The 27849-nt window shown below is 39.0% G+C and overlaps 1 protein-coding gene across 1 annotated transcript in view; it reads left to right on the plus strand.

Annotated features, from left to right (window-relative positions):
* The window catches only part of hs3st4 (heparan sulfate (glucosamine) 3-O-sulfotransferase 4), a 116850-nt gene that overhangs the window by 26762 nt on the left and 62239 nt on the right, over positions 1-27849 (plus strand). The gene's annotated exons all lie outside the window — the stretch shown is intronic.

Below are 27849 nucleotides of genomic sequence, written 5' to 3' on the forward strand. Positions count from 1 at the left end.
CTCAGATGTTAAGATTTATAAATTATGCAGAAAGCAGCTGTGCCAGTGCTTTGCCCGATGTACAAATTTTTTCTTAATGGAAATAAAGAGACCATAGTCTCTTCATCGTGGACTATAATCATATTCTAGGAAGGCCATGAAGAAAAAACTATGAGGGGCATTTAGAGATGCAAGTAGAGGCGTGCAGAATTCTGTTCTACTGCAGTGTGCGAAATTATTAATTAGCTCACATCTTTACCTTAATCTTCCGAGAGCAGGCAGCCTCGTTTTTATGTTGTTGTTTTTTTTTCCCCCTCACGACTAAATTATGCACTGCCAAATTGTTGATGTGGGAAAATTGGCTACTGTACTAAAGCATCTCTAAAATAAAGGCTCAACTTTAATTGGCATCCACCAAGCAGACACCTAAAAAAAAAAAAAAAGCTTTTCTCAAACTCAGGCTGAGATGCAAAAGACAGAATGGCTTTTATGGCGTGTGTTCTTTGCAGTACTAATGGTAGATTGTGTTGAGGTGGGTGGCGTTTAACTTTGCTGTCCTGTTCTTTCCAGGCCCCCTCTGGAAAGCTGCGCACTGAAATGAAAGATGAGGGAGAGGTACGGAGCGATGCAGCGATAATTAGGGTGTTGCCGGAGCTCGAGGGATACAAGACTTGGGAGAGAGCTTACTCAGAAACGGAGACACTTTAAAGAGCGTACACTTCGTCGAAGACACTCTATATTCTTGTAATAGTGCTTAAGCACATAGCCTGTGGTCGGGATATATAGAACACGCACCCACGCACACACTCACAGTTACACACAGAGCCCTGTTCTTTAAGTGCTATGTGGCTTGTTTACCCAGAAAGATGCACTTGAACAAAGATTCATGCTTTTTCCCTGCATCTAATAAATCATTGATTGGCTGATACGCATCAATAGCTGTGCGCTGTCAGTTTAGATACTTGATTAGCATTTCTGTCACTTTGCCTTACGCTTAACATAACTCCAGCTGTGCTTCTCAATTCGACCTGTTCATCGGTATGACAATGACAAGCCATTGCTCAAAGTGACAGCTGGAAAACCATGACAACATGTTTGGGAGGGGTTTGTTTGTGCTTGTGTGTGTTCAAGGGCGGGGGGGCAAAATTGTAGCTTGGGGCAACAATAAATACATCGTGTCTACATAATACAAATAAATGTATAAATAAACCTGCCCTTCTAGAGATCAGAGCAAGATTCACATCACGGGTCATAAGTTCATCTGGCCTAGATGCGTTAATTAAAAAAGAAAAAAAAAAGAAAGGCTGCCAGGTTTGCTGTGGCAGAAGTTTCATGTGGGAGATGATTTGTTTGACAGCATTAATGCGTATTTGTCTGCGCTCGCACCATATGTGCAGATGTGCTAGCTCGGATTTATACGCGCCAGCTATCCGAATATATAACTGATGTTGCGGATGTTGCGATCTGATCAGGAAAGACAGGATTTGTATCAGATTGGAGTTCATATTATCTTTAAACCAACGACGGTGATTCAAATACATTATATAATACACAAGACCTAGGGCTGGAAGCATTGTTATGTAGAATCACAATGGTCCAGACATGCTGTAGAAGACTCAAGGAGACAGCTGCATATTTGCGGTATGTAACTTATGTGTTATACATATTTTAAAAAGCAAGATTTCTAAGTAAAGGAAGTCCACGACTTATGATGGAGATGCGTTCCGATGAGCCCATCGCAAGTTAAAAATATCGAGTCAAGACATGACCTAGCCGACCCAGGAGTCTTAAAGAATGGTGATCAGTATGGGTTAGTATACTGTAATTCATAATAATTTAAGAAATTACAGTAATTTAGCAAAACAGCAATTTACAGTACAGTAATGTATAAACTATACACTATATGTGTATGTAAAATATTTTTTACAATTTTGTAGTATCGCTTTTGTCATCATAAGATCGAAAAATCCAACCATTGAAACTTAAAGACCATCTGTAGTGTAAAAGGTTTTTTTTTTAAGTTTTTTCGAAAATATCATGCTGGGTGTATTTTTTTAAATATTTCTTCAAACATAATTATCAAATTAGAGACATTTGCAAGCTAACAGAAGGTGGTTGTGATTGCAGAAATTTAGAAAAATTAACTTGTCAGAGGAGGTCCTTCTTTGGCATCCACCTCTATCCACCATACTGAGAAACTTGGCTAACTAAGAAATTACTTGCTCTGTAGTAACACATAATGTAGCTCACCTAACATCTGCATTGCTAAACTACTTCTTCATGCGGCTGCTCCTGTTAGAGGTTACCACAGCGGATCATCCGTCTCCATATCGCTCTGCCCTCTACATCTGCCTTTTTCAAACCGACCACCTGCATGTCTTTCCTCACAACCTCCAAAAACCTTCTATTTAGCCTTCCTCTTTTCGTTCTTCATGGTGGCTCCATTCTCAGCATTCTTCTAACAATAGAATTTACATTGCTAAACCAGCTAGCCAAATGATCTCATTCTCATGGTTAATGTTTGGCTGGCTTTAGTCAGACTTTTGGCTTTTAGTAAAACAAAGTTTAAATGTGCCACATGCAACAATGTTGTAAGCAGCAAGTCAAATGTATAGAGTAATAGAGTTTATTTGACATGCGTGTCCAGTCATCGACTGTTCTCCCGTCGCATTCTTCAGCTTACAACATACAGTTACACTATTTAAAAGCGTTTAGCTGAAGAGTACTTCCTGTTTTTTTTTTGTGTTAATCCATCATAATAAGAACTGGATGACATTTTAGCTAATGTCAGGAAATTAATTTCCTGGTTGATTCCTCAGTCAGATAATAACCAAGAAGTATCAGGTTGCTAGGCTAGTTAGAGCTTTTGGCAGAAAGGTTGCACAGATGTCTCTTTTTGTTTACAAACAAGGGAACAGTCTATTCCTTGCATGCGCTAGTGTACTTTCCCAATAAAGAACAATTCTGCAAGATACTGCCAAACTAGAAATAGCAACATTGTTCCTAGTTCTGAGTTTCTTTTGGCCTGCAGATCACACTCCTCCTTTTGATTCTCCGTTTTTTTAGGAGCTCTTTTTGCCACTTTTGCTTACATATTATAGCAGTTTACTTCTTTCAAAAATACTGTCATTGAGAGGTTTTATTATTAGTATTACTTGCTTTGCGTTATGCTGCAGAGGTATTGCCAGATCCAGGTTGATATGATTTGGATCTCGGGACACAGAACATTGGACAAGATTGCTGTAGATCTTGCACTTTTTTGCGAACATCTTAAATCATGTCGCCGTCATGCCTCTGGAGTTTTGCGTAACTTGGCAAGAGAAGCCAGAGTCTCCCGGTTGTTGACAGGATGTCTAGCAGACCAGTGACTGATGCAAATAGCTCTAATACTGGCATTGCATCAAAAAGACATGTTTATAAATAAGTCGCATAATTACCAGAATAAACATTAATGGTTATATTAGTAGGTGTTGTTCCTTAGGAAAAATACGCCGACGAGTTTTCCTCTTTCCAGTGTTGTGCCTTGCCATATGGTCAAATGAACTGGGGTGAGCCAATCTTATACGATAAATGAGCAATGCGTGGTAATAGCTCTCATTGCTCCAGTTGCTGCATTACCACAGAGCTGATCCTGTTATGTGTTGGTCATGTTTCACTGAAGATTTGGCTGCATTTCTGTGCTATCAAACAAGTTCAGGTGCTTGGCTAGGCAGGAATTAAACAAACACGCTATCCAGCCAAATGAGGTGAAATTATGTTTGTTTTTTCTGTACATGCTCCTCTTTTTTTCTACTGCGGGAAATGAAGTAAATCCAGCTTAATTCGCCATTCTAGTGAAATTTGCAAGATCTGTCCAGAAGCACGATGGGAATTAGCAAGGGTATACTGTATTAGTTGTGCACTTGTTTCCCTCTCTTTTCTCCCCTTGGTGCATTTCTTCACAGTACATTAAACACACAAAGCCAGTCCACTGGGTGCAGAGAAATTCTCTGATTCTTTTCCAGACTTGCTCTGAGAATGCGCCGTGGTGCCTGACCCTTGCTCGGAGGCAGCTGACCTACATACTATGGAACGCAAGTAGATCTTCTTTTGTGCCTTTTCCTTTGAGAGGATCTGGTATGAGATACAAGAGTTAAAAGCAGATAACAAATGCAACCTTTAGATTGGAATATACTCCAGGGTATATCATGATGCTTCGATCTGTCCACTGTGATTTGGCAAAAAAAAAAAAAAAAAAAAAAAAGCTTTGGCACTGACTAGGTCTAGAATAGTTTGATGTTCAACACTAAGTCTGTTGCAAAAATTCTTGCAATGATAGTTTCTAATAAGGTGGGATTCATCCATTGTCATGTTTTGCAATGCACAATTAAGCCCACAGGCTGTTTTTTACCTTAATTGGTGCCTCCCTGCTTGTCTTTCATGGCGCAGGGCAGCGGGAGCAGATTACACTCATATCACAATGCAGAGTAAGGCTTTTGAAAACTTCCCTGACCCAGCTAACCTGCACAGTGACTTTGACTAATTGGATGTCTCGCGACCACGAAGAACCGCCGCTGAATGCGAAGGCAGCAATTAATATTCGCCTGCGATCAGCTTAACAAGAGAATTGATTTAATGCGGGCTAAGTGCTTTCACAGCCATTGGATCATCATTCTGAACTCCACATCTTCTTATTCAGGGAGTCTGGAGCAGGCGCTGACATGCTGGTATTATTATAATAGCCCGATGTTGACACACTTTGTTAAAGAAACTTTAAAGATATCCCACAGAGTCTATAGGCACTGAATTTGAATTCAAAAGGGTTTAATCTGTAATAGCTGCCTGCGTTATGAGCGAGCACCCCACCGTGCCTAGCTCTTTGTGAATCACATGGTTTCCTTCTTTTTATTACAGTTCCACTAGTAATGCAGTCCTGTAGTGTTGGCTTCTGTACGACTGTCACATTGGCTTCCAAGCATTCACTAGTGCTGAGAAAGAGGGGGAAAAAAAAAAAGATGGAATGCGATTTGAGATTAGTTTTAAATATGTAAGTATTACCTTATTATATTTTCTGCACCAAGGACATCACATCTTAATTACACATATTGCTTATCTCAAGGGTGAAATGTTTTGTGGATAATATGATTTATTTAACAGTTACTTATCCTTCAATCCGTGTACACATTTTCTTCCTAGTGGAGCGCAACCGAATGAACTAAAACATATTATACCACATATTTTTATTTAAAAATACAGAATTGCCATTTTAATTCATGATAAAACTGATTTTGTGGTCTCAGTAATCTGCAGTTGGAGACCATCCACCTAGAATTGTTTTCCTGCTCACCACAGTCTTTATTTCAAATCAATTCAATTCAATTTATTTGTATTGCAATTTTAACAATGGAAATTGTCTCAAAGCAGCTTTACAAAAATAAAGCGATTATAAAAGAATGTTTGTCCCTAATGAGTGGCGACTGTGGCAAGGGAAAAATCTCTGAAATGGCATGCGGAACAAACCTTGAGAGGAACCAACCTCTAAAAGGAACCCATCCTCCTCTGGGTGGCACCACATGTTGAAATATTACAGTCAAATTATACAGTCTTATGGGTTATGTTTTACTATATATCGATTCTGGCAGCTCACACCAATCTGACTATTCTCCTCTGACATTTTTATCAGCAAAGCATTCGCACCAAAAGACCTGGCAACCATTCAGTGTTTTTTGTTTTTTGCACCATTCTGTGTAAACTCTAGAGACCATTGTGTGTGAAAACCACAGCAGATATTTCAAAAGTTTCTGAAAGACTTCAAGCAGTCCACCTGGCACCCACAATCACATCAAGTTAAAGCATTTGTTCCCGTTCTGATTCTAAATATTGACTAAAGCTTTGCATGATTTTATACATTGTGCTTCTGCAATAGGATTGGCTGGAAAACTTCATGAATGTGCTGGTGTCATTAATAAAGTGACAGTAAGTGGACATTTATATAATGATAGTGGATGCAGTGTTGTTACATTAAAAAAACTAAATATACTGTATTACACTTTTTTCCAATTTTAAATTGTCTCTTGCTTTTATGTTACATCATATTCCATTTAACAGCAAAGAAAAAAATCCCTCTCCATTCGTTCTATGCCTGTGTTAAAAAGCTGTGGTCTACATGTAAAACCCTTTCATGAATGCTTCTACTGAAGAAAAACCATACAGCCGGATAGATGTCATCTACAGGGTGGGTGAAAATTAACTAGGCAATATGTAATAGCTATAGAAGTTGGTGACCTTATTTTTATGCAGGATGATGCACAACCCCATTTTGCTCTTACTGTGCATGTGTGGTTAGACCAGCATGTATCAGGATGTAGGCTGGGACGACACGGACCTCATAAATGAGGACCTCCAGGGAAGTCCAGATCTCACTCCATGTGATTTTTCCTGTGGGGCTATGCGAAGCAGGAGGTGTACAGGACAAAGTTTTGCACACTGGAGGACTTGGTGGCACTGACCAGATTCAGGTTTTTAGCAGTATCACAAATAATCCTTCAGAAGACTTTGCATTCCATTACTGGTCTTCTGAGGACACTGGTTGAAGCCACCAGCGCCTTCATTGTGCTTTAATAAAAAAAAAAATGTGCTTTAATTTTCCTATGTAATAAAGTACATGTACAATTTGATTTAATAATGTACAGTTACTTTTTACTCACCCTGTACATTCAGGTTGATTAGCATAATCAGAATCTACTGAATCCAAAAGCTTTTGAGGGTCCCTGCGGGACCACAGTAGCAGCAAGTCATTCACAAGTGCAGAAAGCTCCAAGCAGAAATAGAACATCAGGACGATGCAGACAGAGTCGTAACTCATGCTAACATCTGGCGTCCTAAACGTGGACATATTCAAATGAAATAAAACGGCATAGGAACAAACTATTTATTAAAAGACAGCTGTGGTTAGTGTAATGTCACATGAAATGTAATGACAGTGACTATAAATAATCTGCCTAGAAAATGATCCTTGTTGGTTTCAGGAAAACACTCGAAGCCGTTGTAAAGCAGGCTTCTGTAGACTTTACAGCCGCGTGACTCCTGGCCATGAATGTGTGTTTCTTAGTGTGATGGTATTACAGCAAACAGGTTTTGGATAATGGATTTCACACGTCGTTATAACGGAAGGTCAAAAAATTAAAAATAAGTGCTATTCAAACCCTCTGTAATTGAATAGTTGAATGGCCAATTAAAATCCCTGTTGGAGGTTTAGATAAGGGGAATTAGCTTTCTTTTATGCACCTGCCCTCGAATAGTCATTCCTTTCATTCACTCCTTCGTACCCAAGCGGGAAAAGATTTTTCTCTACATTGCAGGTTTAATGATAGCAATGAAAAACAAAAAATCTTAGTACCGGTTCTTCTTCCCTGCTGGGGAAATGGCCCGGGGAGAATGAATACCCCTTTTGATGGAGCAGCTCGTTGTGTCTGCTACAATACAGCGTGAAGCACATGCCACTCTCTCTCTCTCTCTCTCTCGTTTGCACCCGCCCCTGGAAAAGAATGAAATTAGCCACACTTCCCACATATTGCAGGGAAAGTATCCCTACGCCACCATGAGCTACCCAAACTCTCACTTTCTATTACCTCCTCATGTGTTTTTCCTTCTTCTACTTCTTTCTTTTTTCTGTTTATTACACATAGCAATCAGCTTCATTGCATCAGGCTTTTGTGTTAACATTACACGTCGCATTATTTTTAGAAGTGCAGTTAGCGGAGGCACAGCGATGAGTGTGTTTGTGGAGGTGGGACGAGGGAGAGGTGGAGGGGCGGCAGTTGGATCCTTTGAATGTGTCTGTGTCGGCACTGAGTACCAACCCTGTGATTCTAGTCCCTGTGCGCTTCGCTGCTGAGAGAAAGAGGCGTATTTGCAAAACTGAAAATAATTGGCTCACTGTGGGACTGAGCAGGTTTTCAGCACCTCATCTGGTGAGGTCTCAGTCAGAAACAGTTGGCTTGTTCACAGACGACACTAATTGGTTTTGTCAGGTGAGTTGATATACTTACCAATATGTGCTACTAAGTTTATTTTAGCGCAGTCGAATGTATTTTTCGAGACAGGATGCAATACCTCGATGCTTTCTAGTTCAACTTTGATCTTACCTTAAAAAAAGAAAATAATAATCCACATATATGTTATAAACATGATCAGATCTATAGAATATTTCAGCCAAATACTGACTATGAAACCTAATAAGAAGGAAGCAATGTTAAAGGTCACTGGCGTACATATATCTTTATTTTTTCATCCCGACTGTTTGCTTAACTTGATATGCCTTGGTGCTGAAAAGCGAATTGTCTCGTTCAGCCTCACCTCCTTTAGAAAGTGCTGTAAAGCTGCAGTTGATCCCTTCTCATTCCTGAGCACTCAGCTCTGTGTGCCCATAAAGCCTCGAGCTCTTGGAGAAGCTGCACTCCAGCCTACCTCTTGCGGATGCGCTCCTCTTTTTTTCACCTCCGTTACCCTCCGTATGGGAAAGAGAGCTGGATGAAACAAAGGGATGGATAGTCCCCTGAGAGCCGCACATGCACACGGGTTCTCCATGTGCGAGGTGAAAGAGTTTGCCCAGACTGTGAAGCTTTGGAGAAAGGAAGCTCTTAATGACACTGGCTAATCTTCTCATCCCTGACCTGCAGAAAGAGACTTCTCTTCCATCACTGTCAGAGTTTGGCCTAATGAGTGCCACTGGCAAGGGGGTCAATGACTAAAGTATGTTGATTTGCCTGCTGATAAGCGGTGGCTGTCGGACAATGTCTCATCTCTCTTCTTTAATGTAATCCTGGCTGCATTCTGGGCTAGTAAATATCTTTGAAAGAGACTTTAATAACACAATAGCTGGAAATGAGCGAGACGCCCTTCTTCCATCATGCACAAAACCGTTACTGTATAAAACCCATCATCTTTTTCTTTTCTCTTTCTTCCCAATGATTGTATGGAAAGAATTACCTTGTCTTACAAGGGGTGTGTCTGATCTTTTGTCATTCATAATGCTGGAACAAGTGATGTGAGACAGAAATTGCTCCCCCGTGTTCCCAACGCCATTGAAACAGATAACCGATTATAGGCTTTGTCCTCATTTGCATACATTTATGCACCTGTTTTGGCGGAACGAGAGCGTGTGGCTGTAATTGTGTAACTTTTTAGCGTATAATTATGCAGCCCGTTTGCACACTGTAATCGTAGATTCTGTGGGAACAGTTTTGTTGAATTAATTACAATCCTGGGCTGTTTGTTGTCTGGATTAGTGCTTTCTTTTTTGTGGCAATGCGCTTTGCTGTAAAACAGACACACATACTGACACACACTGACACACATGACAGTGTATCCTTTGAAGAAAATGCTGTCTTGGTGTGAAATGTGTTGTTTTGCCACCTCTGTTTTTCCTTCTGTGATATATAGTGGCATTGAGATTGTTCCTGTAGCAGAGTCAGCTTCAGACAAGAGGATGAGGAAAAAATAGTTGTGAGTAATTATGCCAGAACTGGAAAGAAATGGTTTCACCTTCACTCAGATCCACATATGAGTCCTTCCTGGTCATTTTTATGATCTGATATAAAAAACGCCACTGAGCAGCTAGAAGCAGGTTTACATTTGAAGTTGAAAGAGTCATAGATGGAAAACTCTGTCATATACCAGAGGGGCCTTATTTTGTTCGTTCTTGTTGTAGCTAAGGCAGTCTCAGCTTGCTGATTCCAGATTGATGCCTTTATTTAGCAAGGCCCTTCCTTGTCGAATGCTTGATAGGGCTTATTGGCAGCTCTGGGGAAGACTGGCAGCAGGTGTAATCAATATGGCCATCCGGAGTCGACACAAGACAGCCGAGCCCGAGGGCCAGCCATCCATCAGAGCTCCAATGGGCCCACCTGGTCGAGCCTAAAGTGCAAGGAAGACGTGCATAAATAAAAAGGGTTGCTTTAATTAGGTGCACTGCTCGCGATGCTTCTTCGATATCTCTCTCTCTCATTTACTCTCACACACTCGCTGACTCGCTCTCTCCTAAGTGCCATTAAGAGATTTTTAAATAATGCATCGGTTGTGAAAGAAAAGGTAGACTCCCTTCTGTCTCCGTGCATGCACCGTAAAAAGCAACCGTTGGACAAACATTATTTCTAGGGTCTCGTCCTCTAAGAATTTCCACCTCTATCACAGAACTCATGAATCTTCCGCATAAAATGTTTTTTTTGTTTTTTTTTGTGACAGTTAACCACTCTAAACCACAACCAAACAACAGTCGAGATATCTGTGCAAATCAGGCCATTATGAACAAGTTCACTAAGCACAATGTGGTGGCTTCGTGGGGTGCCATTTGTAGTAAGTAGGATGAAACAGCAGCAGAAATATCTTTTCTGTAAATTAGTTTCCTAAAAAAAATAAAAAAAATCCACCAGCTCACAATTCTGTTAAACGAAATGCCTGGCACTACCATCAGGAGTACTTTAGACATCCGTGTAAAAAGAGGTCACCAACTGTTAGGCATCACCTTGCCCTACTGAAAATACTTTAACCTCAATAGCCAATGACGTTAAAAGGGACATTTTGGCCTCCGATGCAAACAAGCTGAGACGTGTAATGTGGAACAACTGCAACTTAGTACCTTCTGGCGAGCCAATTACCATTTACTGCCTCGGAACGAGCCTCCGAGTGACATTGCTAATGTGCCAATGGCGTTGCAAGTTTCATAATAGCAAATTAAAGTGGCAGAGGCAGGAAGCATACACTCCGATGGCCTCCCGCTGCGGCTGCGGTAATCAGTGTTTGTGGGAATGAAGAAAGCAGTGATTAGCGCAAGTAAACAGAGCGCGTGCTGCCCTGGTCCCCACTGTGCTCATCCTTCTGCCGCTGCTGCACCACGAGAGCTCATCGTAATCCCTTTCCGTCAATAACGTCGCCGCTGCCACATGCTTCTCCTTTTGTCACCTTTGTTTGTCCTGTTTAGAAAACATGAACTAGCCACATGCACTCTTCTTGGGTCCACATTACTAGCCTGCCTTGATGTAGCACCGCTATCTATAACCAGCACTCAGCTAAGGACGTTCTGTCAACTTTGTTTTCGGCATCCGTCCTTTACTTGAGTTTTTCCCTTTATATCGCATAATCACTTTTGAGTAAAAGGAGTATGAAAGCAGGACATGAGCTTAATACTTATTCAGCACAGCGCCTGACAGTTCCCCCCCAGCCCCCCAACCCGCTGCTATTCACTTGGAGGCTAATAAAAGCAGTATTGAGAGTAATCCAGCAAAGGGTCTATGAATACTAATTACCTGCTGTTTACCCCCACCTTTCTTGGGACAATCAATAATCACACACAATGGATGGCAAAATCAAATCTGCCTCTGATAACCATTCAAATGAATTTGGATGGAGTTCATTAGAGATTCTTGTGGTGGAACGTGTAATATTTAAAATTAAAGACTGACATTCACTTGCTCTCTCTCTCTCTCTCTCTCTCTCTCTCTCTCTCTCTCTCTCTCTCTCTCTCTCTCTCTCGCTCTCTCTCTCTCTCTCTCTCTCTCTCTCGCTCTTGTTTTGCCTCCTGTCTCATCTTTTTGTCTTTTGTTCTCATTTCTGCAAGAAAGCCAGATGAATCCAAATCCTAAGACAATTAACTAAGTCACTGACGATAGGCCATCTCATATAGTGCCTTGCAGCGTCACAGGATGATTAGCTATATTTGATTCCCAGCCTTCCTGATTCTACCTGGAATTACTCACAGCTTTCCTACTCAAAGAGAGAATGCTTGTAAAGTGACTTCCATTCCTCCTCCTCCTCCTCCTCCATAGCTTCTCTTACATCTTCCTTTTGTCACTAGGAAACTTTACTCTCAAGCAGTGTTTAAGTGTTTTTTCATCTGTCAACCTACAGAGGTCTATTTTCTTGGGTGGATCAGCGATCATTTAGTAAAAGAGTACAAACTGATTTAAATTCTACATTTTATTTGACACATAGATTATATTTGTCTGACTAGTATGACTTTTTCAGCCATATTATTCTCTAAACCATTACCACAAGGATGTCTTTAAGTGGGGAAGCATTACATTTTCCCTTCACTTGAACTAGGAGACCCAAAACCTGTTCCAGCATGACAATGGCCCCTACTGAACACCTTTGGGATGAATTTGAACACCGACTGTACCCCAAGACTTCTCAACCTACATCAGTACCTGACCTTCCTAACAGTGGTAAATAAGCACAAATCTAAACAACCACACTCTGCAAAAAAAATTATTATAGGTTATTATAACAGCAAATGGGAATGGGATGTTCAGAAAGCACAAATCTTATGGTCACGTGTCCACAAATTGTTTTTTTATATAGTGTAATAGTGTGCATAACCAGACACAGTCTAACACACACGGAATCGCTTTTAATGCCTGGCCTTTGATTTACAATGTAATATAATGCAAATAACAATAATGCAGTCAAATAAATTTATATAAATAGAATATGGAGTATGTGCTATATGGAGTTACGGAAAATGTGTACGTATGTACTATATGTATGTATGTATGTATATATGTATGTATGTATGTATGTATGTATGTATGTATGTATGTATGTATGTATGTATAAATAGAGTTATAAAGTTGTATGAATGGGGCTTTATCCTTTGTCATTGTTATTTTTGTTTTGTGGAGATCTGTTACAGGATCGAGGATTACCACATTCCTTGGTGGCGGAAAAAAATCGACCTGTAAAATGTTTTGGTGACAGAGCAGCCCATTAATCAATACGCTTCTGAGTAAGTGGAAATAAAATAAGACGCTCTGAGGATTATAAAAGCCACCTGGGCTATACTGTATTTCAGACTTTTGGCCTGGGTACTGAAGAGCAGCAGAAATTATTCCTCAGAGCAAAATTAAGTCAACATTTTCATAATTGTGGTATGACCAAAATATTACACTGCTGTGTACTATATACAGCATTACATTTTAGTCATAAGCTAAATTTAGGCTAAATCAAGTTATGTTTTGATGATACAATTTTGATTTGTTTTGTTTGTGGCCTGTTTCAGAGCACTGAATTTGTTTAATAAATAAAAAAAAAGTGACTGAGCACGGTGTTTAGCTCGCTTGCCTTGAATATGTATTACAAATGTTAATACATTTAAATCCTGCTGAAAGATGTTAGCAATTAAAGTAATTATATGCACATGGCACTCATTAAATCATACGAGCCGTACAGCATGACTGAAGCACAAATTAGCACTGCTCTATTTACCTTTTATTTGTTTGTACCATGAAAATGTTTATTACTGAGGGTTTTTAGCGATCCTCAAAATTTGATTGCAGGGTTTTTATTTTAACTTGAATATGAGCATGTTTAGACGCTGCAGTGTGTGTGGGAGTTTGTGTGGAGGAATTGGGATTTAGGGGGAAGAAAAATATCTTCATAGTGAGAGGATGGTGTCAGATGTTGTAAAGTCCTGTGTGTGTGTGTGTGTGTGTGTGTGTGTGTGTGTGTGTGTGTGTGTGTGTGTGTGTGTGTGTGTTTGTGTGTTTGTGTGTATTTCTGAGTTGAGTTCTGAGAATGGGGTTTGGTGAAATTGGGTTCTCAACGATCACCTAGTCCATACTTACATAGTAAAGCTCTGTGTGTGTGTGTGTGTGTGTGTGTGTGTGTGTGTGTGTGTGTGTGTGTGAGTGTGTGAGTGTGTGTGAGAGAGAGAGAGAGAGAGAGAGAGAGAGAGAGAGAGAGAGAGAGAGAGAGAGAGAGCATAAGAGTGGGAGGGAGGGAGAGAGATTTAGTGAAGGACTGGGAGTTTGGGGTGAAAACAAATGTCCACAGAATGGGATAGTGACAAATGTCCTCACAGTCATTGGGCCCTTACAAAGTTATTAAAATTTGAGTGTTCATATTTGAGCTTGTGTAAGATAGTGAAGGAGTAAGTTTTGGGGTGGAGATAGAGGTGAGGGAGTTGAAAAAATGTCCTCATAATCCCCTAGTTCTTACAGATATATAAATCCTTCCTTTGTTACCACAAAGTTAAAGGCACATGTATAGGATGTCTTTAAGTGTGGAAGCATTAAGTTTTTACCTCAACTTGAACTACTGTAGGAGACCCAAACCTGGAGTTTGGTGGGGTGGGAGTTGAGGGTGAAATGTCCTCATAATCACTTGATTTTTACAGAGAAATCAAAACACTCTCTCTCTCTCTCTCTCTCTCTCTCTCTCTCTCTCTCTCTCTCTCTCTCTCTCTCTCTCTCTCTCTCTCTCTCTGAGTTAGTGGAAATTGCGGGTTAGAAAATTCCTTATAATAATGTAATAGTGACAAATGTTCTTTCAATCACAGAGTCCTTTCAAAGATATTAAAACTTGAGTGTTCATACGAGTTTGTGTGATATAGAGGAGAAGTACACTTTGGTGTGGAAATAGGTGTCAAATGTCCTTAATATCCTCTGTTTCTTACAGATATAGCAAAACTCGTGTGTGTGTGTGTGTGTGTGTGTGTGTGTGTGTGTGTGTATGGAAAATGTTCCTACCTTATATGTATTTCTTTTTTAAAAGTTTCATATCCTCGAGGCACAGATGTTTGTGGTTAATAAAGTAGTAATTTTAATTTGCTGATAATCATATGCAGTTAAAAATGCTGCCTCGTGGAGATAAAACATGTAAACTAACCCTTTACAGCTCTGCAATGCGCCGTACCATCCAGCCTCCATTACAATCCATTTTGTACGAGCATTACATTCTACTACTGTACATTCTTTGATTGTTTGCTTAAAAACATAAACCTACAAAGACCTGCAAAAATAGGGGCAAGAGTGAGAGAGAGAACACCTGGAGGATTTGTGTTTCTATCTACAAAAGTCCCTGCACCTCAAATATTCACAAGACATCCGAAGGCCGTTTAAAGGAGCTTCGGTGCGGCCAGGTCACCTGTCATCCTGCATTGATTCTTTAAGCAACTCCGATGAAATATTAAAAACAGAGGCACTGAGGTATTTAACAGGTGCTGCTATACCCACAATGCCTTGCACTCTTTTCACCACTCCTCATCACTGACCCATTTTACTCTGATTATAAAACACTCTGCTAAACGTCTTCATTTTTAATTTAGCGTGTATATCGGATACTGTCAATGCAGGAAGCATGTGAGAAATGGAACCTCAGCATCATCTAATGCACAATTCATTTCCTAAGTATCATAAGCACATTTTATTTTGTAGCTATTAAAGTCTAAAGTGTGTGTGAAGTGAAGTGATTTTGCTCTGTATCTTTTATATAGTTTTTTTGTTTTTTTTCATCCATTTTTTATAATTTTTTAGAATGACCATGTGAAAAGAACAGACTAGTTTTTTTAATCAGTACTGTCATGGTTATGAGGTTCTACATTCTGATACCAAAATACAAATCTTCTTAGAACCCTAACATAGATATTGATTCAACACGGTACGAGATATTAGACAAGTGTGTGAGATTGAATGGCTAATTATAATCCGTATTTCATTTCACTTGTATATTGTGTTAGTTCATTAATTGCTTGACTGAACATTTACTACAGAAAAAAAATCAGATTGATACACTGGAGTGTTTTTTTTTTTTTTAAACAGCTGAATCTGTAATTGCTATCAGTACATAAAGCCTCAGACATATATATATATATATTTAGGAACTACAAACTTACAAGTGGAAGGAGTGGAAGTTTGTTGAGACAGAGTCTTAACCAAAGTAAAGGCATATCTCGAGGAAAATTATATATATATATATATATATATATATATATATATATATATATATATATATATATATATATATATATATATATATATATTATTTTCTCTATTTTAACCTATAATATTTTGTGCACAAAGAGTTAGGTGTGCAAACATATTATTGAAGCCACAAAATCAAGGTCATGAAATGGTAGTGTGTGTGTGTGTGTGTGTGTGTGTGTGTGTGTGTGGGTAGAGGTGGGAGAAAGCGTTACATCCTGGGAGATGTTTTATTAGCATATTAATATTTTTTTTTTTGTAGTAGAAATGTGAAACCATATTGGCAAATGAAACCAAATTATTCATGTGATGATTACAGCTGTACAGTTGATGCACCAGTTTCTGACAGTTAAATAAAACAAATTACATTTTACTACATAAAACACTTCCTCAGACTATGTATTTTCTGTTCCTATAAAATAGTTATAAATAAGAAAAGTGTTAAACTTTTCCCTCTACCTATATGCTTTATTTGTTTGTGTATTGGTCAGACACTTTAGATCAGTGATATAACATTTAGACTCACGTCACGTTTTTCTTTTATCTTTCCTTCTTTTAACATCTTTTGTGGTCTTTGCCTTTCTCTCCTCTTCTATTTCTCTTCCACTTTCTCTCTTGTTGTCTATCGCTTTTCTCTATATCTGTCTTTCCCTCCTGTTCTCTTTTTCTTCCTCTTTCTCTTTTCCTCTTCAACTCACAATCTGTCTGTCTCTCCTGGTCTTCTCCCCTCTGTCTCTCTCTGCCTCTCCGTCTCTCTCTCTCTCTCTCTCTCTCTCTCTCTCTACTTCTCTTTCTCTTTGTCTTACTGTACAATATTTCTGTCTGTCTGTCTGTCTGTCTGTCTGTCTCTCTCCCCCTCTCCCCCTCTCCCCCTCTCTGTCTGTCTGTCTGTCTGTCTGTCTGTCTGTCTGTCTGTCTGTCTGTCTCTCTCTCTCTTTTTCTCTTTTGTTAAAGCTCTCATTTTCCTTCTCTTCTTCTTCTCGCTCTCTTTCTCTCTCTCTCTCTCTCTCTCTCTCTCTCTCTCTCTCTCTCTCTCTCTCTCTCTCTCTCTCTCTCTTTCCTCCTCCTCCTCTCAGATTGTTTAGGGAAAACACTACTTCATGCAGTCATGACTTAAATGCACATCTTCGCTGCTCTTTTAGCATTCCTCAGCTATAAGCCAAATGTTTCCTCGCTTCTTGATCTCTCCCAAGAGACATTTTGTTTTCAGGGTTTAGGAGATCACACAGTTCAGTCAAGGTTTCAACAAGAACATTGTTTATACGCTGACAGCAACGCTTTGGAACATTTCTGATATCTTTGGAAATATTTTTTTCTTCTTCTTTTGATTTCACTCTGATTCGCTTTTGTCAGTGCATTTCCACATCAGAAGTATTTATTTATTTTTTAATTTTTTTATGTGGTGTGTTAGGCAGTGAGTATTTGTCTTTGATAGTGATCATTTAAGGCCATTGATAACCTTTTAACACACTTTCCCATGTCTTCTTGAGTGCTTGATGAAAAAGCGCAGGAGTGGAGTGGAGTTTTTGAGAGAGGGAGAAAGCGAAGAGACGAAAGCACTCCTCGTGCCCTTCCGGTGACATTATCTTAAGTGAGACACAAAAGAACAGTGGCCTGAAGTAGCGGGAAACGTCAGCATCACAGGGGGAAAAAAGAAAAGAAAAAGGCGATGGCAGATAACATTGATCATAGAGACAAATAAGATCCCAGCAGTGTGCTATTCATCATTACCACTCGTGCGCAAAACACCAGAGCTACAAATGCAGATGTTAGTCAGGCGATGTGTGTGATAAAACGATCTGTTTTTGTGCTACTGTTGAGAAAGATCAAGTTACCACCTGCTTGGCAACGTGGCAACGACTCAAATTCGCGGCTGGCTTGACTGATAGATAGAGCGACCATCAGCAATATTTCTGCATTTATAAAATGGATGTGTTCCAATAACCACACAAACGTATACACCAGTACATAAATACACAAACTCAAACACCCACACATACTAGCTTACTTCTTTTTCTTCCATTAGGTTCATTCAAGAGCAAAAAGCATTAGCTTTGGTCAGGCCGTCGCTTTTAGCGCCTTTACACCCGGGGCGTATTGCTTACACAATGGAACACAATATGGCCATAAAGTAGCAGAGTTCTTTCATGGGTATGTTGCAGCTGTTATAAAGTGCCCTCTCTGAGGATGTCCCACATCCTTTAACAACAAAAACAACTCTATAAATTATTAAAAAAAATCAAGGTTCATGCATGGTTTAGCTAGAATCTGAAGCAGGGCTAAATGAGAAAGAGTGGCGCAGACAGACAGAGAAGGGAGTAGATAGTGAGAGAGTATGTGTGTGTGTATGTGTGTGTGTGTGTGTGTGTGTGTGTGTGTGTGTGTGTGTGTGTGTGTGTTTGTGTACAGGCTGGTGACCTGCTCAGAATATGTCACAAAGTAGAGGCTTGTCTGAAAAAACAAATACACTTTACATAATAAAACATCTATCCACAGATGAAAACATATATATATATATATATATATATATATATATATATATATATATATATATATATATATATATATATATATATATATATATATATACATATATACAGGCTATAATTCTTATGATATGCACTAAAGTTGGCACCCTTGTTAATTATGGACGTAGAGGGCAATGTAGAATTGCGTATTTTTTAACGTTTTGAGCTTTTTTTCAAAAAATACTTTGCTTTCATGAACATCAAACAATAGTTTCCACAGTACAGTTTTATTCCTAAAATGTTGTTTAATAATATGTGTGGCAGAATTATTAGCACCCTTATATTTGAAAATTATTCCTATTGATGTGTTTTACATATTTAATCCACTTTGTTGACTCTGCAAAGGAAATTGTTTAACCGTGACTTCCCATTTCATACAGGTATAAATATGAAGTATTACATGGGACACATTTTCTAAGTCATTCATCTCAGGGAGTAAGAGCAAGAATGTAGCTGTGATGTACACAAAAGGTTGTAGAAAAAAAGTGGAAAGTGGTTTAAAAGTCGCCTGTTTCCACCACCATTAGATATCAGCCTTCTTAGGAAGTAGAGATGCTGCTAGGCTTTCTTGGTGATGGAGCTGGTGTTAAGTGACCAAGTGAGGTTCTTTGCCAGATGAACACCAAGGAATTTGATGCTCTTGACAATCTCCATGAAGGATCTATTGATGATCAGTGGAGAATGGTTATTCTGTGCTCTCCTGAAGTCAACAACCATCTCTTTTGTTTTATCAATGTTCAGAGACAGGTCGTTGGCTCCACACCAGGCTGTTAACCGTTGCACCTCCTCTCTGTATGCTGACTCATCATTCTTGCTGATGAGACCCACCACGGTCGTGTCATTGGCGAACTTGATGATGTGATTCTAGCTGTGCATTGCTACACAGTCGTAAGTCAGAGAAGTGAACAGCAGTGGACTGAGTCAAGTCAAGTCAAGTCAAGTCAAGTCAAGTCAAGTCAAGAGGGCTTTTATTGTCATTTCTACTATACACAGTGGTACACAGTACACAGTAAAAACGAGACAACGTTCCTCTGGAACCCTGGTGCTACACTAAACAACAACAAACAAAACAACATAGAGCTACAACACTAGCTACATAAAGTGCATCGAGTGCAACCTAGTGCAAACAGTGCAGACAGACAGTGCAGACAGACGACACAAGACAAGACACAAAACCCAATATAGCGCCGACCAGTAAACCTACTGTATACTTGATTATACAGTACTGTACGAGAAGACTGTAAAAAAAAAAAAAATATATACAAACTAAAAACTATACCCCAGAAGTGAGTATAAACAGAACAATGTAGTGCAAAAATGCAGCAGCAGTCAAAGGTTCAAAAAACAGCATGTAAACAGTATAATACAGTGATAAATGATAAATGTGCAAAAAACAGCAGTTGGGAGTGTGGTACAGTCGAGAATAATAAATAATAAATAAAAGAACGGTGGTGGAGTGTGTGTTAAGTGTTAAGTCCAGGAAAAATGTTACAGTTCGCTAACACACATTTGAGTGAGTGTGTGTGTGTGTGTGTGTGTGTGTGTGTGTGTGTGTGTGTGTGTGTGTGTGTGTGTGTGTGTGTGTGTAAAAGTTCCATTTAATTTCTGTTTATTGAGTAGCCTGATGGCTTGTGGAAAGAAACTGTTGCATAGTCTTGTTGTTGCGGCCCGAATGCTTCGGAACCGTTTTCCTGATGGCAGGAGTGTAAAAAGCACACAGGCCTAAAGGTGCCCCAGTGCTCAGTGTGGTGGTGCTGGAGATGCTGTTTCCGACCCGGACTGACTGAGGTCTCCTAGTCAGGAAGTCCAGAATCCAGTTACAGAGGGAAGTGTTCAGGCCCAGTAGGCTCAGCTTCTCAATCAGGTGCTGTGGGCTGATTGTGTTGAATGCTGAGCTGAAGTCTATGAATAGCATTCGTACATATGAGTCCTTGTTGTCTAGGTGGGTAAGGGCCAGATAAAGGGTCGTGGAGATGGCATCGCCCGTGGAGCAGTTTGGACGATATGCAAACTGCATGAGGTCCAGTGAGGGTGGTAGCTGGGTCTTGATATGCCTCATGATGAGCCCCTCAAAGCACTTCATCACGATGGGTGTGAGCGTGATGGAATGATAGTCATTTAGGCAGGAGACAGTAGACCTCTTCGGCATGGAAATGATGGTCGTCGTCTTGAGGCACGTAGGAACAACGGTGCCGCTCAGGAAGATGTTGAAGATGTCGGTGAAGACATCCACTAGCTGTTCCAGCACTCTGCCAGGAATGTTGTCTGGTCCAGCAGACTTCTGTGGGTTAACTCTGCATAGAGTATGCCTCACTTCAGCTGTGGTTAGACAGAGCACCTGGTCACTGGAAGGATAGATGGTCTTCCTCACCACCATGTTGTTTTGCACCTTGAACTGGGCGTAGAAGTCGTTCAGCGCATCTGGGAGGGAGGCGTTGCGGTCACAAGCAGGTGAAGTTGTCTTGTAGTTCGTGATCGCCTGGATGCCCTGCCACATGCGCTGGGTGTCTCCGTGTCCTGGAAGTGGCTGTGGATTCTCTTGGCGTGTGCACGCTTCACTTCTCTGATGGAACGGGACAGTTTGTATTTTTTCATATATAGTAAAGGTAATATAATTAATATAAAAATATTGGCCAGATTGGGTTTAAAATAATTTCCTTTTACTAATTATAGTATTACAGTGTACAGATACATAGGATTTTACAAGGAACCTGTGTGTGTGTGATGGGTTTAAAAGTGGTTGATAGAAACTTGAATCGAATGCCATAATAATACAAATTTTATAATCAATAATTTCTTGTTTGAGTTTATTATTGGGACTTTTTCTTTTGCTTACGATTTCATTTTCAGAGAACAAATTTTATGCAATCCCACCATGTTACTGTAAAAAAGTGCACAATGCATACATTTCTTGCATTCAATTGTCAAGCATGAATTGGCAATCAGTTTAATAGCTATCACAGATGCCTATAATATTTACAGGCATACTATATGAATGGCTGTTTGCAATTGTGTTTTACACACTTATCACGTCTCATGACATAGCTGGGTTTGTTTGTGGCTTAATAAAGTCAGGTTAGAGGGTATTCTGTTCTCTCCATCTTGAATCAGTGTGATTTGATGCATACAAGGGCACTGCAACCCACTTTCCCTAAAATAAGTGCTTGTAAATGTGGTTGGTTTACTCAGGGTCATGTGATGCATTTTATGTAATATTTTATACACAGGCTAAGCATCTATGCTTTTTTGTGCTGGTTTAGCTTCTCTTTTCCCTGCAACCGTACCACTCCACTGTCCTCCCTCTCATTCACACACATGTACTTTGTCTTACTCCTATTGACTTCATTCCCCTTCTCTCCAACACGTACCTCCACCTCTCCACTCTCTTCTCAACCTGCTCACTACTCTCACCACAAATAACAATATCATCCGCAAACATCATAGTCAATGGAGACTCCTGACTGACCTCGTCCATCAACCTGTCCATCACCACTGCAAACAGGAAAGGGCTTAGAGCTGATCCTTGATGCAGTCCAACCTCCACCTTAAACCAGTCTGTCGTTCCTACTGCACACTTCACTGCTGTCACACTGTCCTCATACACGTCCTCTAGTACTATAGTATATAGTATGCATTATACTTTTATTAGAGTATTATATGATTTATTTGTTATATTATTACAGTATTTTAAATAGTACAGTATGTACTATAGTATTAGAGTATTATACTATTAGAGTATATAGAATATGTATGTTATAGAATTTAGCCTATGAATTTAGCATGTGAATGAATTACAGCATTAGAATTTGATGTTATGTCATAATGCATGTATGCATTGTATTACAGTATTTGCCTACTATATTATATAAAATGTGTGCATAATATAGTTTATAGTATATGTAAATATTCGAATATATATTAAATGTTATATTATTACCTTCTTAGAATATTATTTTATTTAGTGCATGTATTATACACATTTGAATGAAAGGGAGAAATGAATTTGACTGGCAACAAGACTAGCAAAAAAAAAAAGGATGAGAAAACTGCACCTGACATTTTCGCAAGTAATTATGACGGAAGGCCATAAGATGCTGTGAGGAGTGTGAGATTTCATTATCAGCTTTGCTAACATGGAAATAGAATAACTTCATTGCCTTAAAACTGTTCACCTGCTCAGTACGTTTTGGCAAATTTTCCCTCCCTTTTTGCCGAGCTGCATTTTGTATTGCTTTAGTCATGACATTTACAGGAGACCCTGTGTTCTGTCAGTGCAAGGTGAACAGGACAGCAAGACATATTGCACAGCTGTCGTTCACCACGCCTGCTCATTTATTGTTTACGGCATACTTTTGGTGTTTCGATCAACTCAGATCTGACCTCTTGACTTCAAGTGTGTCTAGGGAAGAGCATCAATGATACAGATGGAAGAAAGCATACTTTTTGTATGTCAAATTTGCCATTCAATTAGTCGATGTTTGTCTTTTTGGGGTTCGTGCACAGCTATTTCATGCTGTAGGACTGTGTGAAAAAAAAAAGAAAACGTTGATAACATTTTTTATCAGTAAATGTTGAATAGAAAATCAGGTGGGATATCGATGATTACAGTAGGCATTTAATGGACAACACAATGTTGAATCATGCTGCTGATGACAGTGAGTAATGAGGATATAAATTTTTTTTTAAAGCTAATTATTGTTGGTTTTTCCTCTTTGAATTGAATTGGCAGGCTGTGGCCTTGTCTACATGTATACTGATATTTAAAAAACGTTTTTCCCCAGATTTCGGACCTTTTATTTAAAGATTTTTTAATTACATACGGATTTCTTTTTAGTTATTTTGGATCTTGTTCTTTTTTTGTGCCTTATTGAATTACAGCAATCAATCACTCAAAATAAGCAATATTTAAATAATTGCACATAGAAATGGCAGGAGTACAATATTGTTGGCGAATCTTTTTAGAGGCTATAAATCTGACTATGGTGATTAACAGTTAATCCTGAATTGCCATTAAGAAGACACAGGCATGGTTTGGGATCATAGGCTTCTATTTTCAGTCAATTGCCACAAAGAATTCTTTTTGTACAAATGTCCAAACTAGAAAGTCCCAAAACCTACGCAAAAAGGTCCCAGGTGTCAGGGAAGCGCCTGTCTCACCTTCACTCGAGCTTCCCTACACCCGCAGCATCTCACCATCATACTAAGTAGCTGCACCTGGCGCTCATCATCTCGCACGCTATATAAGTCACACCTTCCCAGAAAGTCCTCGTCCGTTCTACAGATTATGCTGAGGACTTTCCTGGACACTCAACGAGTGGATCTTACTCCACGTTGGACTTTCTCTCCCCCACGAAACAGCCGAGTCCTGTTGGACCTTCCCGTCCAAACGACTACATCAGTTCACTCCCTCCCGAGCATTTGGAATTATATACACACTCACAGAACTGTAAATACTTTCTGTGTTTTGTATAACCTTCGGTTTTGCGGCTAAGTTTTTCCATCCTAACACCAGGAGAATTAAAAGAACAATAATTACAAATGGATGTTGATATGAAATGCATTTTTATAACATAGAAACAGATAACATATAAACATTATCATTGAATCAACAGATGTGTAGTATTTTTTTTTATCTTTCAGTTATTTTAGTCAATCACATCAGTGATAGCTTTGACTTGTCAGTGCTGTCAATTGGTTATGTTATAAGTGAAATAATCCATAGATAGCTGTACATTACCCAATTTTACATAATACCATTCTTTTACATACTTTGCATAAATTGCATAAAACATAAATCCTGGGATTTTTGAAAACAAACTTGTTTACTATATATGGTGATTTGGCAGCATGCCATTGTGTAAATGAGTGTAGCCAAGCACAAGCAGTGTAATGTAGAATATGTGGGATTTAGCAACCGCTTTTTTAAGTGCAGCTGTGTGTACACATGTGTGATAAATTCTGGCAATTCAGTTTCACTTATTTTTTATTAATGTACACCAAAGCAGAGAAACTGATAACTGATATACCACTCCTGGTCCATTGCTCTAGTGCTGCAGACAGATATTTTGTGTTCCACTTGGGTCTGGTTGTTAATCAATTAAGCAGTATATTCACATCATGCAGTTATTCCACCATGATGCCCTACTTGGAAACCACTTTATGATGGTAGTTTCTGCATGAGGAGCTGCTAAAGATGGAGCTACATGAACAGCCCATACTTACTGTACATCAGATTACTGTGGACGGTTCCATTCAAGAACTGTGAAGGTGGATTTGGACTATTATAAATATAATATGTTTGCTACAAAGGTTTAGATTTGTAAAGATTATTAAAAAATCATACTTGAGAAGTTATATAGATACCTTACTGCAATAATGACACCAGTACAAGTTCAATTTAGCTGATTTCAATATGACAAATAAAAGTCATAGAATATCTGATTTTACCAACACATGAGTATTACATTTAGATCATAGCCTCAAGGTGCACTAGTCTTTAACAGCATGACACATGTTAGTGAAAAGTTAAAAACGGTTGATTTGTGAGGTTTTATTTATTTAAAAAAAAAACTAATCAAGTTATACGCCTCAACACAGCATTTGGAATCTTTTAAAAAATTAAATTATTAAATTAACAAATAAAATGACAGTATCATGTCACAAAGTAGACAAAAACAGTATTCGACGGGCAAATTAAACTAAAAGTTAATAATTTTAGATAAAGTTAAACCTAATTTTTTAGAGCTGACTGTGTTTTGATGCACTTCCCAGTCTCAGAGAGGGATGGGACTTTTTTTTACTTCAACAAAAGCTGTTTTTTACTTTTGTTTTTTGTACACTTTTCATATAGTGTTTAATTTCTGATTTAATGTATATTCGTAATTGATTTATTCCTGTTAATCTGCTTTGTGGCTACTTGTTCTGGTAAAAGCGCTAGTAAAAATGACTTAAATTGATTCAACAATCCACACATATAAATTGTCATTCACACTTCATTCTTTCAGATTTTATAGTGTGAACTGAGACATTTCCTGTATATATTTTGCAAAATTTAATGTTTTTGCTACTTTTCCCACTTAAATTATACTGGAGTGAAATTGAGTGAACTTGTACTCTCATGTAGGTGGAAGCAGACAATCGATATGAAGAACAATAAAAAGTTGATTAACGGGGACGTGGACTGGATGTGGTGGTTTTCTCGTAGGGCACTGCATGCTGGGATTACCACATTGGATCATTTACTTTCAGCAAATGCGTGCTCACTTTTAGTGTGCCGTGGTTTTTAGGCTCTCTGTAAAACTCGCCCTGTGCCGGACATTGTGTTTTTTTTTCCCCTCACAAAATAGTAGCTATAGAAAGAAATGGAACAGAAGAATGAAAGGTAGGAATGTAGACTTTTCCATGGGCTGTAATTGAATATTTGCTTTTGCACTTGCCTGTTCAATTTATGCAAACTGCTAATGTAATTGAAAGCTTTCTTTCTGGACGGTTTTATTTCATTGTTTGCGTCAGTATTCAGAGGGCTGTGAGGACAGGCCTCTGAAGATTTAATTGGCATTCAGGGAGCACTGTATTGTCCATTAATTTTTAATAGCTGCATCATCCAATGTGCTTTTGCCAAGGAAATGGCCTGTGAGTGGATTTTGTTAGATATCTCAAGCAAAAATGTGGAGAACGTATGACCTAGTTTAAAACCTACAGCAGTTTCAGTTATAGATTGATCAGCCTGTCTATTTTGTTTTAAATTACCAGCAACCAATCACCATTCTTTTTTTTTATTTGTTTAAATTATTACTCTTTTGTTTCACCTCCATCCCTCTTATCGGCCTTCATTTCTCTTTTAAACACTGATAGGGGCTACAGATAACACAACCGCCAGCTGATGAAAAGCATCTACAGGAACCCTCTTTTCTCAGAATATCTCCCTTTTTTTTTCATTCTTTTTTAATACCAGACTGATTTTTTTATATTACTCATTTCAGATGTACTTTTGATCACACGTGTCTATTTGTGCTGTCCTTTCTTGTCGAGAAAGATGAGTGTTTCAGGGAACAAATGCAGCACAGAGATTTCCGCATCAGAAAAATTCCAAGCTCGAAAAACTGCTCTTCAAGACTCCCTAAAAAATTTTGCTTGATAGCGAATCTATTTTTTTATAACACGCACTTACTTTGGGAAGCACATTTAAGCACAGTTTGGCGATGGGGTGTTTGAAATCGAATAGCAGCTTTAATTTGCTCTGATGAGGTGCATGTGTGCAGGAAAGACACACCTCATTTAGGATTCCCATTTTGGTCCTAGGGTCTCATGGATTTTCTCCCTGCCTTGCCCCGCTCACTTGTGTCAGTTGCGCTGATTGGTGTGTTTGTGTAGCTGGCACGAAACTCTTTGCTCGCATGTTCTTCAAAAAAACTACTACACAGTGTTACACTCCTTCATTTCCTGAAGTAAATTCAGCATTTTCTTTTTTGCAAGCGGGACATTTAGTCGTACCTCATTTGCTTTTAGGATACTCGTCACGTTCAATTAGTTAGTCTGTTTCTTTTTAATAATTATTGTCCTTTTATGGATAAATAAAGTAATTACAGCATGGGGTCTAGACTCCCCCCCCCGCTGTCGACTGAACATGTTTGCCTGTAAGCTCTCCCCTGTGGCTGTATTCAGCTGGAGTTGAATGTCTCTACCCAAACATTACCTGCTGCTCTTGATTGATCCGTGGTGCAGACACAGAAGAAGTGTCAACTATTGGCAGGCAACTCCCTGGTGTAGCTGCACAAACGCACTAAAACATCATCATGGTCACGATACCCAACAGTTTGCCCAGATGCTTGGATGTTGCTGGAATTTGAGGGAATTAAAAGGCAGCTCGACTCTTCGCCAGCTCCAGATGTTTTCCTTGCCGTGATTGATGTTAACTCCCTGCTTGCCTGTGGGCGGCTTTTATTTTTACTTCAAGCCTTTACTTCGGTGTTACATGTTTGTGAGCTGCTCGAGAAAGTTGCTGCGAAATAGAAGATTCCGCATAAATAGAAATATATAAATACAACCAAATATATACTTAAGTACATGCACACAATCTGATTGTAGGCTTGTAGATATTCGAAAAGTTTGCTAATGTAATGTCAAAATATAACAGCTTTGCTTCCTCTTGTCATTAATGGTATGTCCATCACGCATAAAATTTCTTACCTGCTGTTAAAGAAGAAAGAAATCTTCATTCTCTACTAAACGATTAGCATCTCTTGCGAAAGAGCCAAGTACAAAACTTCAACGGTGATGTGCAAGAAGTGATAAGTGACAAAAATTGATCCTCTTAAGGCCTATGATTTTTTTTTGCCTGGCCCTAGAATATACATGGAGTATTGGGCTGTGTACATTTTTGAAAACTTATCATTGAAAAAAGAAAAGGAAAAACTCTTTCATTTATTATATAAAATTCTCGAGGCTCGTTAATACTCACTGCTTTTCTGATCTGATAAGTCAAATGAAACTCATTTTATAGCAACCAAAGACTTCCTTAAATGTAGCGCTACACAAATGGTGGCACTTTCCATTGGAACACAGTTTAGAGTAAACTGTGATTTGTTCAAATCACAAGGAATTCC

The sequence above is a fragment of the Silurus aristotelis genome, assembly GCF_946808225.1.
Source record: "Silurus aristotelis genome assembly, chromosome: 21".
Taxonomy (NCBI): Eukaryota; Metazoa; Chordata; class Actinopteri; order Siluriformes; family Siluridae; genus Silurus; species Silurus aristotelis.